Raw genomic sequence first — 8888 nt, forward strand, 5'->3', positions numbered from 1 at the left:
ATTATGCGTCGGAATCTGTCCAGTCCACCTCCCCCCACCTCCCAGACACCTCCAAGTAAGACTGCATGGGGTGGAGCGTACACATACAATAACATCCATCCTGCACACACACTGAATTCTTTTCTGTGTTTTGCTTCTCTCATTCTGCATACAAGATGAAGCGAAGTTTCTTCCCAAAAATCACAACTATTTCAACAATGTGAAGCGACGGAGTCAGATTTAACTTGCATTCAGCATAATGCCGATACGTACATGCAATGGTGTGTTTAAATCATCATTTTAAGAGGATATAGTGACTTTCTTTTAAAGAAATGTAATCTAGTTTGTGTCAATATATTCTATAAAAAAGGATGATTCTGCAGTTATGAAATAATTAAAATAGGGTTAGCATCAATTCTCTGGACAGATTAGTATTAGTTAATTGTTGAAAACAGAAATTAGAAAAAATGTATTGAAAATGTCTCATAAATAAGCTTATGTCATTTTAGGGGAGAAACTATTGATGAAGAGTTGAATTTGTAATGATATTATATTTAGTAGGGTGTAAATCGCCAGTTTGATCACGATACGACTGATGTTTGCCAGAATCTCAATCCCAATTTCCATTCAACTCAATTTAGGATCCGGCGATTGAAATGAAACAATATCACATGTAACTGCATGCTTTAATTTCCATTCATATTAAAATCAAGAACAATCCTGAACTCAGGTTAAGTAGTACCCATTCTGAATTGTGTAAGACTGAAATAGGATCCCTTCTCCACATGTTCTGGTCGTACAGATGTCTCCAGCAATACTTAAAATCTGTCCTTGATACTATCGGAGCTATTGTTAGGACGGAAATCTCACCAAGCCCACGACTGACACCATTGGGAGACCTGTCCACTTTACCAACAGAGAGGAGGACTAACACTCGCTTCATCAGACTAGCTCTTAAGTGTCGCCAATAAATGCATAGCTATCAACTGGAAAAACAAGGACCCCCCCCTAGTGTTTCTTTTTGGCTTGAAGAGCTGTCATCATATTTACCATCCGAAAAGATGATGTTCAACTTCAAGAAGAAACCATCAACTTTTGATAAATGTTGGGGAGAACTTGTGGCCTTCCTACATACCAGAGCCGCCTCTAGGGACGAAGTTTACCATTAGGGATGTCCAGATCAGGCCACTAAGTTGCCCTACACATGACCTTATGACATAGATATAGCCTTATCCTGGTATTCTTCTGTGGTCCCTTTTTAACGTGTCACCCCCTTTTTTTTTTTTTTCCTTTCTCTTATTTTCTTTTCTTTACTCTATCTGTGGGAGTGAAAGGTGATTGAGATGGGAGGGGGGGGGTGTGGGGTAGTAATTTATGTTACCTGTACTGATTCTGTGACTATTTGTTCTGCAATAATTCAATAAATAAAGTGTTAAAAAAAATGCTGGACTTGGGTATTTAAATGAATTTAAATAAAAAAAGTGTGTTTATAAAAAAGACAGACGATAATAAACAGAAAACAACATGCCAGGTAACAGCCAGCAGCAGAACGCCATCTTTGTTTTATCTTTATGCCATCAGCTAATGTCGCCGACATACAAGTCATGTGATCAGTGACGAAAGCTGAGAAGGATCTAGATCTACTGGTTCCCATTCCATGAAAAAACCTCCCAGAGGATCATACGCGGTAAGAAACCTTGCTGTAAGTAATCAGAAATGTTACCACCTACATGAAGCTCATTAACGAGTGTTTGAGCTGTGTTTCTGGAAGAGCAGGACGCAGTGAGCCAGTTGACCCTTAGTTTGTGCTCCTGAAGCCAAATTTTGTCTTCTAGCGGCTCTACGGGCAACACAACTCATTTCTGTGATGCCCCACAGTGGCAGGTGCATTTATTCTGTCAATTAGAAGAAGAGGGAGAAAACAGTTGGAAGGCTAAATGAAAGAAGGATGCTTCTCTCTTCTCTCCTTATCCATCCTTTATTCCCTCCTCTCAGGCTGTCTTTGTGTTTCTGGCCTCGGCTTAACTGACTGGCTGTATGCCAGCCGAGTGACTTTGGGCACCGCTGCCAACGAGTGTGTGGGTCTTTGCGCCACACACTCTCGTGTGCAGGTACTGGCAGGTGAATGGTAGTTAGAGGGCAAAGCTGCTGTCGCCCATGGCTCCAGTCCCACAGGAGAGAACATGCAGGGTGAGGGTGTTAACGCTTTCAGATCTGGTTAAAAGCAGGGTGACAGCTCTGTTACCTGGGTGGGAGGAAGGAGGGCCTGATGACGGGGAAGAGGAGGGTAAAGAGCACCTGCTTCACTTCCAGCCAGCGCAAACATCCAATAAAACAGATGTTGCAAGAGATGAACCTGCACACTGTTCCAGCTGAATAAGGGGATATGTATTTTATCTGTATCTTGACAACAAAATCAATGTCCTTTTGTCATAAACATATTTATAAAAGCAATTTCTTATTTAAAATATCTAATAGTGTTTATATCTTGTTAAAAAAAAACCATGCATGACTTTTTTGAGATATGGACCATTCTTAACGTTAAACGCTGATCACGTGACCTGCATGTTGGGTAGGTGGTGAAAAGAAAACCATGAAGGCGTGTTGCTGCTGGCTCAGCTGCTATAGTTATTTTGTTTTGAAAATATTTTCATTCATTCATTTTCTTAACCGCTTAGTCCAAATAAGGGTCGCAGAGAAGCTGGAACCTATCTTAGCAAACATCTGGCTACATGCAGGATACACCCTGGACAGGTCCATCCCATACTATACCATACCATACCATACCATACCATACCATACCATACTCATACCATACCATACCATACCATACCATACCATACCATACCATACTCATACCATACCATACCATACCATACTCATACCATACCATACCATACCATACCATACCATACCATACTCATACCATACCATACCATACCATACCATACCATACCATACCATGCCATGCCATGCCATACCATACCATACTCATACCATACCATACCATACCATACTCATACCATACCATACCATACCATACCATACCATACCATACCATGCCATACCATACCATACTCATACCATACCATACCATACCATACCATACCATGCCATACCATACCATACCAGTTTTGTTTCTGAAGCACTTTGAAAAACTTCAAACAGCTGACCAAAGCACCGTATAGCAGCAAGTGAATAAAAACAGCACAAGTAAAAATAAATAAATAAAAAGACATACATAAAACAAAAAAGTTAAAAATACACAAAAGAACACAGATGACAACTTAATCTTCCTTAAATGTCTAAGAATCAATATTAGTTTTTCAGTGATTTTTAAAAACGGTAAGTTCGCCTGTCTAGCCTGCAGAGGGACACTGTTCCAGATTTTTTGGAGATCGAACTGAAAAGGGTCTGTCTCCTCTGGATTTACACCCTCATAGACCACAAAGACCTCATTGTTCCTTATATACCAAGCAGAGTACTTCGTTCCCAGACTGCAGGCTTACTTGTGGTTCCTAGAGTCTCAAAGAGCCGAGCAGGAGGCAGAGCCTTTGGTTATCAGGCCCCTCTCTTATGGAATAAGCTCCCAGTTAGTGTTAGGGAAGCAGACACCCTCCCCACCTTTAAGACTAGGCTGAAGACTTATCTTTTTGATAAGTCCTATAGCTAGGGATGGTTAGCATCCCTTAGTTATGCTGCTATAGGTTTAGACTGCTGAGGGACATTTCCTGATACACTGAGCTTCTTTCTCTCTCTCTTTCTCTCTCTCTTATTCCCCTTCCCCCCACCCCCCACCTCCACAATAACAGTGTTGCATCATTAACATGTATGTCTCCTGTCTCAGCAGGTCTCCCTGGCCGGGAGTAGCAGTTCCTGTTGTCTGTTGTCTTTCTGTCCTCTTCCCCCCACACAGCAGAGGCAGATGGCTGCCTGTCCTGAGCCGGATTCTGCCGGAGGTTTCCTTCCTGTTAAAAAGGAGTTTTTTCCTTCCCACTGTCGCCAGTGTGCTTGCTCAGGATGGGAGATTGAGTTGGAGCCTCCAACTCAATCTGTTGGTATCTCAATCTGTTTTACAGGCTATTATAAATTGGATTTCATTATGTTTTTTTCCTGTCTGTAAAGCGTCTTGAGATGGCATTGCCATGATTTGACGCTATATAAATAAAGTTGAATTGAATTGAATTGAATTGAATTACACTGTGTCTTAGGGACAGGTAAAAGCAACTGGTCTGCTGATCTAAGAGCACGTTGAGGATGCAGCAGGTCGGCCAGATAAGGAGGGACAAGGCTGTTAAGACACTGAAAAACAAAAAAAGACAATCCTAAAATTGATCCTAAAATGAACAGGAATGCAGTGAAGGGACGCTAAAACCAGAGATATATCCTCACGTTTTCTTGTGCCAGTTAAAAATCTTGCAGCAGCATTCTGTACCAGCTGCAGGCAAGAGCGCGTTTTGGCTGATTCCAATGAAAACTGAGTTACAGTAATCCAGTCGCGAGGGAATAAAAGCATGGATCACTGTCTCCAGATGGCGTCTTGATAAAAGGGGCTTAATTCTAGACAGGCACCTCAAATGAAAAAAGCAGGACTTCCGAGTCTAACTTTAGACAAGGGTCCATTTTCACGCCTAGATTTGTGATGCTAGCCTTTTCATGTGGTGCCAGAAAGGACAGGACCAAAGAGGAGGTGCAGCCAGTGGCAGTGGTATTAAAAAGCATGACCTCTGTCTTTTTTTTAATTAAAATTGATCGCCAGTTTATTGCATGTCAAAAATACATGTTCATATAAAATATATATAAAGGTACGTTCATGCTAGGCCTTTAGATTGTCCATTGGACTTCCCATTAAAGAGATTTTCTACACTGCTAGCCGAACAACAGGTGAAATGCATTGCTGCTATCATACAAGACAACTAAAAGTGCTCTTGGCTGGGTAGCAAGAATTTTGTTGATATTAAGCAGCAAATCAACAAAAAGATCTCAAGTTTCTTCCAGTGTAATTGTGACCGCGGTGACGTTAGTTGGGTGTTCAACAAATTCTACCTTCACCACAGTGTAAATGCAAGATATGGTGATGACAGTTTCAGTGTTTATGATCAGTTATGAACTTTGATTTTTCTTCGTGGTGTCAATAAACAGTCATAAAATAGCCATTTTTTCTTACAGTAATTGTAACATTAACTCCTAAAATAACATTGAGATATTTCTAATTTTTCCGTTGTGTTAACTTGTCTGCGTCTGCTGTGTCTTTATTCACATTTGACATGAAGAAGAAAAAGTTTGTTTGGGACACTTTGCGCAGCTGAACCTCTAACACCAATCCTGCCACCAAATATTTATAAGCCTTTAAAGAAGACTAGGGATTGATTAGGTAATTGTACATACCGTGGGAGATAAATCAGGTAGCATAGTCTTCATCAGTTGGCAAATTTAGAGGTTTATAAACCGGGATTTTGGAAAATCATGCAGGTCTTGAGCACCAAAAAAGAATACCTGTCTGACCTGACCATATAAGTGTTCAAGTGGTTTGGAAAGTCTGAAGTCTGCCAGCGCTATTCTTCATGAGAAACAGTTAACAGCAAACTAGCAGTCTCAATAACAGCAGCGAGCTTTTTGCCACCCAGCAGGACAGCATAATAAAAACTGTGACATCTCAGAGTGGTTCATAGTTTTGAGGCTGAGCTTTTTGTTTAAACTAACAACATTTCTAAGGACAAACAACAGTCGAATGAAAATGTATTTACCTCGTCACTGAGTCATAAGACCTTCAATCACAGAGTATCCTGATTTCTGCAACTATTAGCATTACAACTTATGTTGCGATGGCAGTGCTTTCAGATGCAGAAACCTCTCTTTGTCCTGACCATACTGTGGTTTTTCACCAAAATCTGCATCATGTCACTTTGCAAACCTTTGCTGCTATTACTGGCTAACTTTATATTACTATCCATTACACATACACACCATGTATACAGTTATACACACAACTTTGCTGTTATTTTCAAATCAGTTTGTGAATCCCTTATTTTTGCTGTTAGTTAGCCTGCCTCTTAGTTTCTGCCTTAAATTTTTGCCCTTTATTATTTATTCCCACTCAGTGTTGTGCCAGGGTAATTTGATGGGAACTGTTACTTTAGTGTTCAAATGTTCACTTTTGTCTTCATCGTGACACAGTGGGAAATGTAATTATGATTCCTTTGTATGTCTTGCAAATGTAAAGATACTGACAAAAAAGCTGACTTTGACTTTCAGAAAATAAATATTTAAGCACGTTGGATTTTTAAAAAATTTTTTTTTTTTCAAATTCATTGTTTTTCAAATATCTGCACAAGTCTCACCAGAAGACATGTGGCACAGGATTTTACCATGATGTCAAAACCACAGTAGTTCAACAAATTTGTTGAGTGTCTCTTACAATTTATAGTCAAGTTCAGCTGTTGATTTGTTTGTTTACACAAATATCTAATCAGCCAATCATGGCTGACTGGATCATGGCAGCTACCCCGTGCATGTAGTCATGGTGAAGACGACTTGCTGAGGTTCAAACCAAGTATCAGAATAAAGACGAAAGGTTATTTAGTTGAGCTTGAATGTGGCATTGTTGTTGATTTAGATCTACAGGGATTTTCACACACAACCATCTCAGAGAACAAACATCCAGCAAGCAGCAGTTGTCTGGACCAGAATGTCTTGTTGATGTTAGCAGTCCGAGGAGAACGGGCAGACTAGTTGGAGATGACAGACGTAAGATAGTTATTCCAACACCTTGTTGATTCTGAACCAAGAAATAAGATTTCTGAAAGAAGAATGGGGTCCAACCTGGAACTAGCAAGGTGTTTGTGACAACTGAAATGGTTCTCCTGTCTCTTAGAGGGTGGCTGTAGCTCAGCAGAAAGAGCAGGCATCTTCCACCTGGAAAGTTGGGAGGTCAATTCCAGGTTTTACCTGACTGTGTGCTGATGTGTCCTTGGACCAGAGACTAGACACCAAAAGTGTGTAGGTAAGACACTTAGGACACAAGCTTCTGCTAAATGACTGTAGTTGTATGTTGTTACTTCTACATGAATCTGACTCTCTGGGCTGGACTATGCTTAAGTTGGGTTCAAATTTTGTACTGACAGATCGGTGATAGTGCTGCAGTTAAGCTTCAGATGTGTTTCTTGAATCTTGAAATTGTTTTTGTTTTTTTTCAATGATACTCATTCAGTTTAAGCAGACAGCCCAAACTCAGATTCAAGCTTCTAGGACAGATGGCAGAACGGTGAGCTTGAATAAAAGCAACTGGACCCATTTTTCTTCTTCAGTTTTATGGGAGAAACCTTTTAAAATGAGGACTAAGAAAAAGAAGTTCGGTTGCCTTTATTCAAGCTGCTGAGATTGTCATGACTTAGATGACTGAGAATTCAACAGTTAGCTAGTTAATTGCTAGTCAGTCTCAGTCTGTGTGTCTAAACAGCTGAGTGTCACACTCCACATCTAACATGGGTAAATACTCACTGTAATGCAATGAATTTTAAGCAACTACTAACCCTGCTTGAGGAACTACGTATATACACAGGCTATAAGAAGTTTCCCTGTGAACATCTGAATTTGCTTTGCTGGGACTTAAAAATAAATACAAATTTCTGACCCAGCTCTAAAAAAAACAATAAATCACCTTTTATTTCCAACATGAAGTTTTATTGTGCCATCAGCCTCTGCTGTATTTTTTGCTTTGCGCTAATTAGCAACAAGTATCATGGAAATGATAATAAAACTAATATGCTAAAAGTAATCATAAGGAGACCAAGAATGTTTTATGTTAAAGTACTTAAATGTTTCATTTTATAGTGTTCTCTCATAGAAGTGAATGCCACACACGTATTTTAACGTTAGCATGTGTGGTAACCTTGCTAATAGTCACAGTCAAAACATAATAGTATTTTCAGGATTGTCAGCATGAATCACCCCAAATCGAGAAAACAATTCATAGTTTTGTCTTGAACACTGATTGATTTTTTTTTTTTTTTTTTAATGGTTATAGAAGCCTCCTTTTTTAAATATGAGAAGCAGATATGCTTATGAGTAGCCATTGCCTACATTGGTCAGCAGCTTTACCTGTAGAAAATGCCTTCTGTCCACTTCTCGTCACCTCCTGTCTGCATCCTACGTTAGTGCACCAGCCTGGTCAGGTGATAAATAAATGATGAAATGTGAAATGAATAAAAACATGAATGACTGTGGCAATGACACTGTTTGACAGCCCAGAGATGGGAATTAGGAGCCAAAGCGGCGCTAAAGCTGGGTTATTGGGTAGAGGCCCTGCTAACGAGCCGTGAGATTGAGTTTGACATGTCGAAGAACAGGTGCTCATTTATTTTCCCAAATAAAAGGACTGAGCCAAAACTCGACTGTCCAAACAACACGTAACAATGTAAAAGCTTTGAATGATAAGGTTTGATTACAAAGCAGCCTAATTAAAAAGATTTTTTTCCTTTCGCTGTGTTGGTGTACATATCTCATTCTGCTCTGGCTAATCCAACTTGATGTTATCAGTGACAATATTCAGATGTTGTCGGATGCCCTCCGGCACTGTACCGGCATTCTGCTGGGCACAGGTGTGGCAGTGTGGGCAATAACAAGCAATGAGTAATTACCACAGCCATATCAATAACAGCCCTAAACCCCCAAAGTGTGCTCAGGGTACCACTTACTCCCTCCCACAATCCTCTCTTCTTGCTCTCACTCTTTTGAGCTAAATCATGGAACTGGGCTCGGGTCCAGGGGCCTCGCTGCTGCTGCCCGGTTTTTGTCGGGAGGGGAAATAAAGCCAGACGGGCTTCTGGGGATGCTCTAATGTCTGCGTTAATTGTGAGTTATGGGGAAACATGGCAAAGGCACAGGGGTCAGGCTTGACAGCAATCATA

This window comes from Telmatherina bonti, assembly GCF_933228915.1.
Source record: "Telmatherina bonti genome assembly, chromosome: 11".
NCBI classification, from domain to species: Eukaryota; Metazoa; Chordata; class Actinopteri; order Atheriniformes; family Telmatherinidae; genus Telmatherina; species Telmatherina bonti.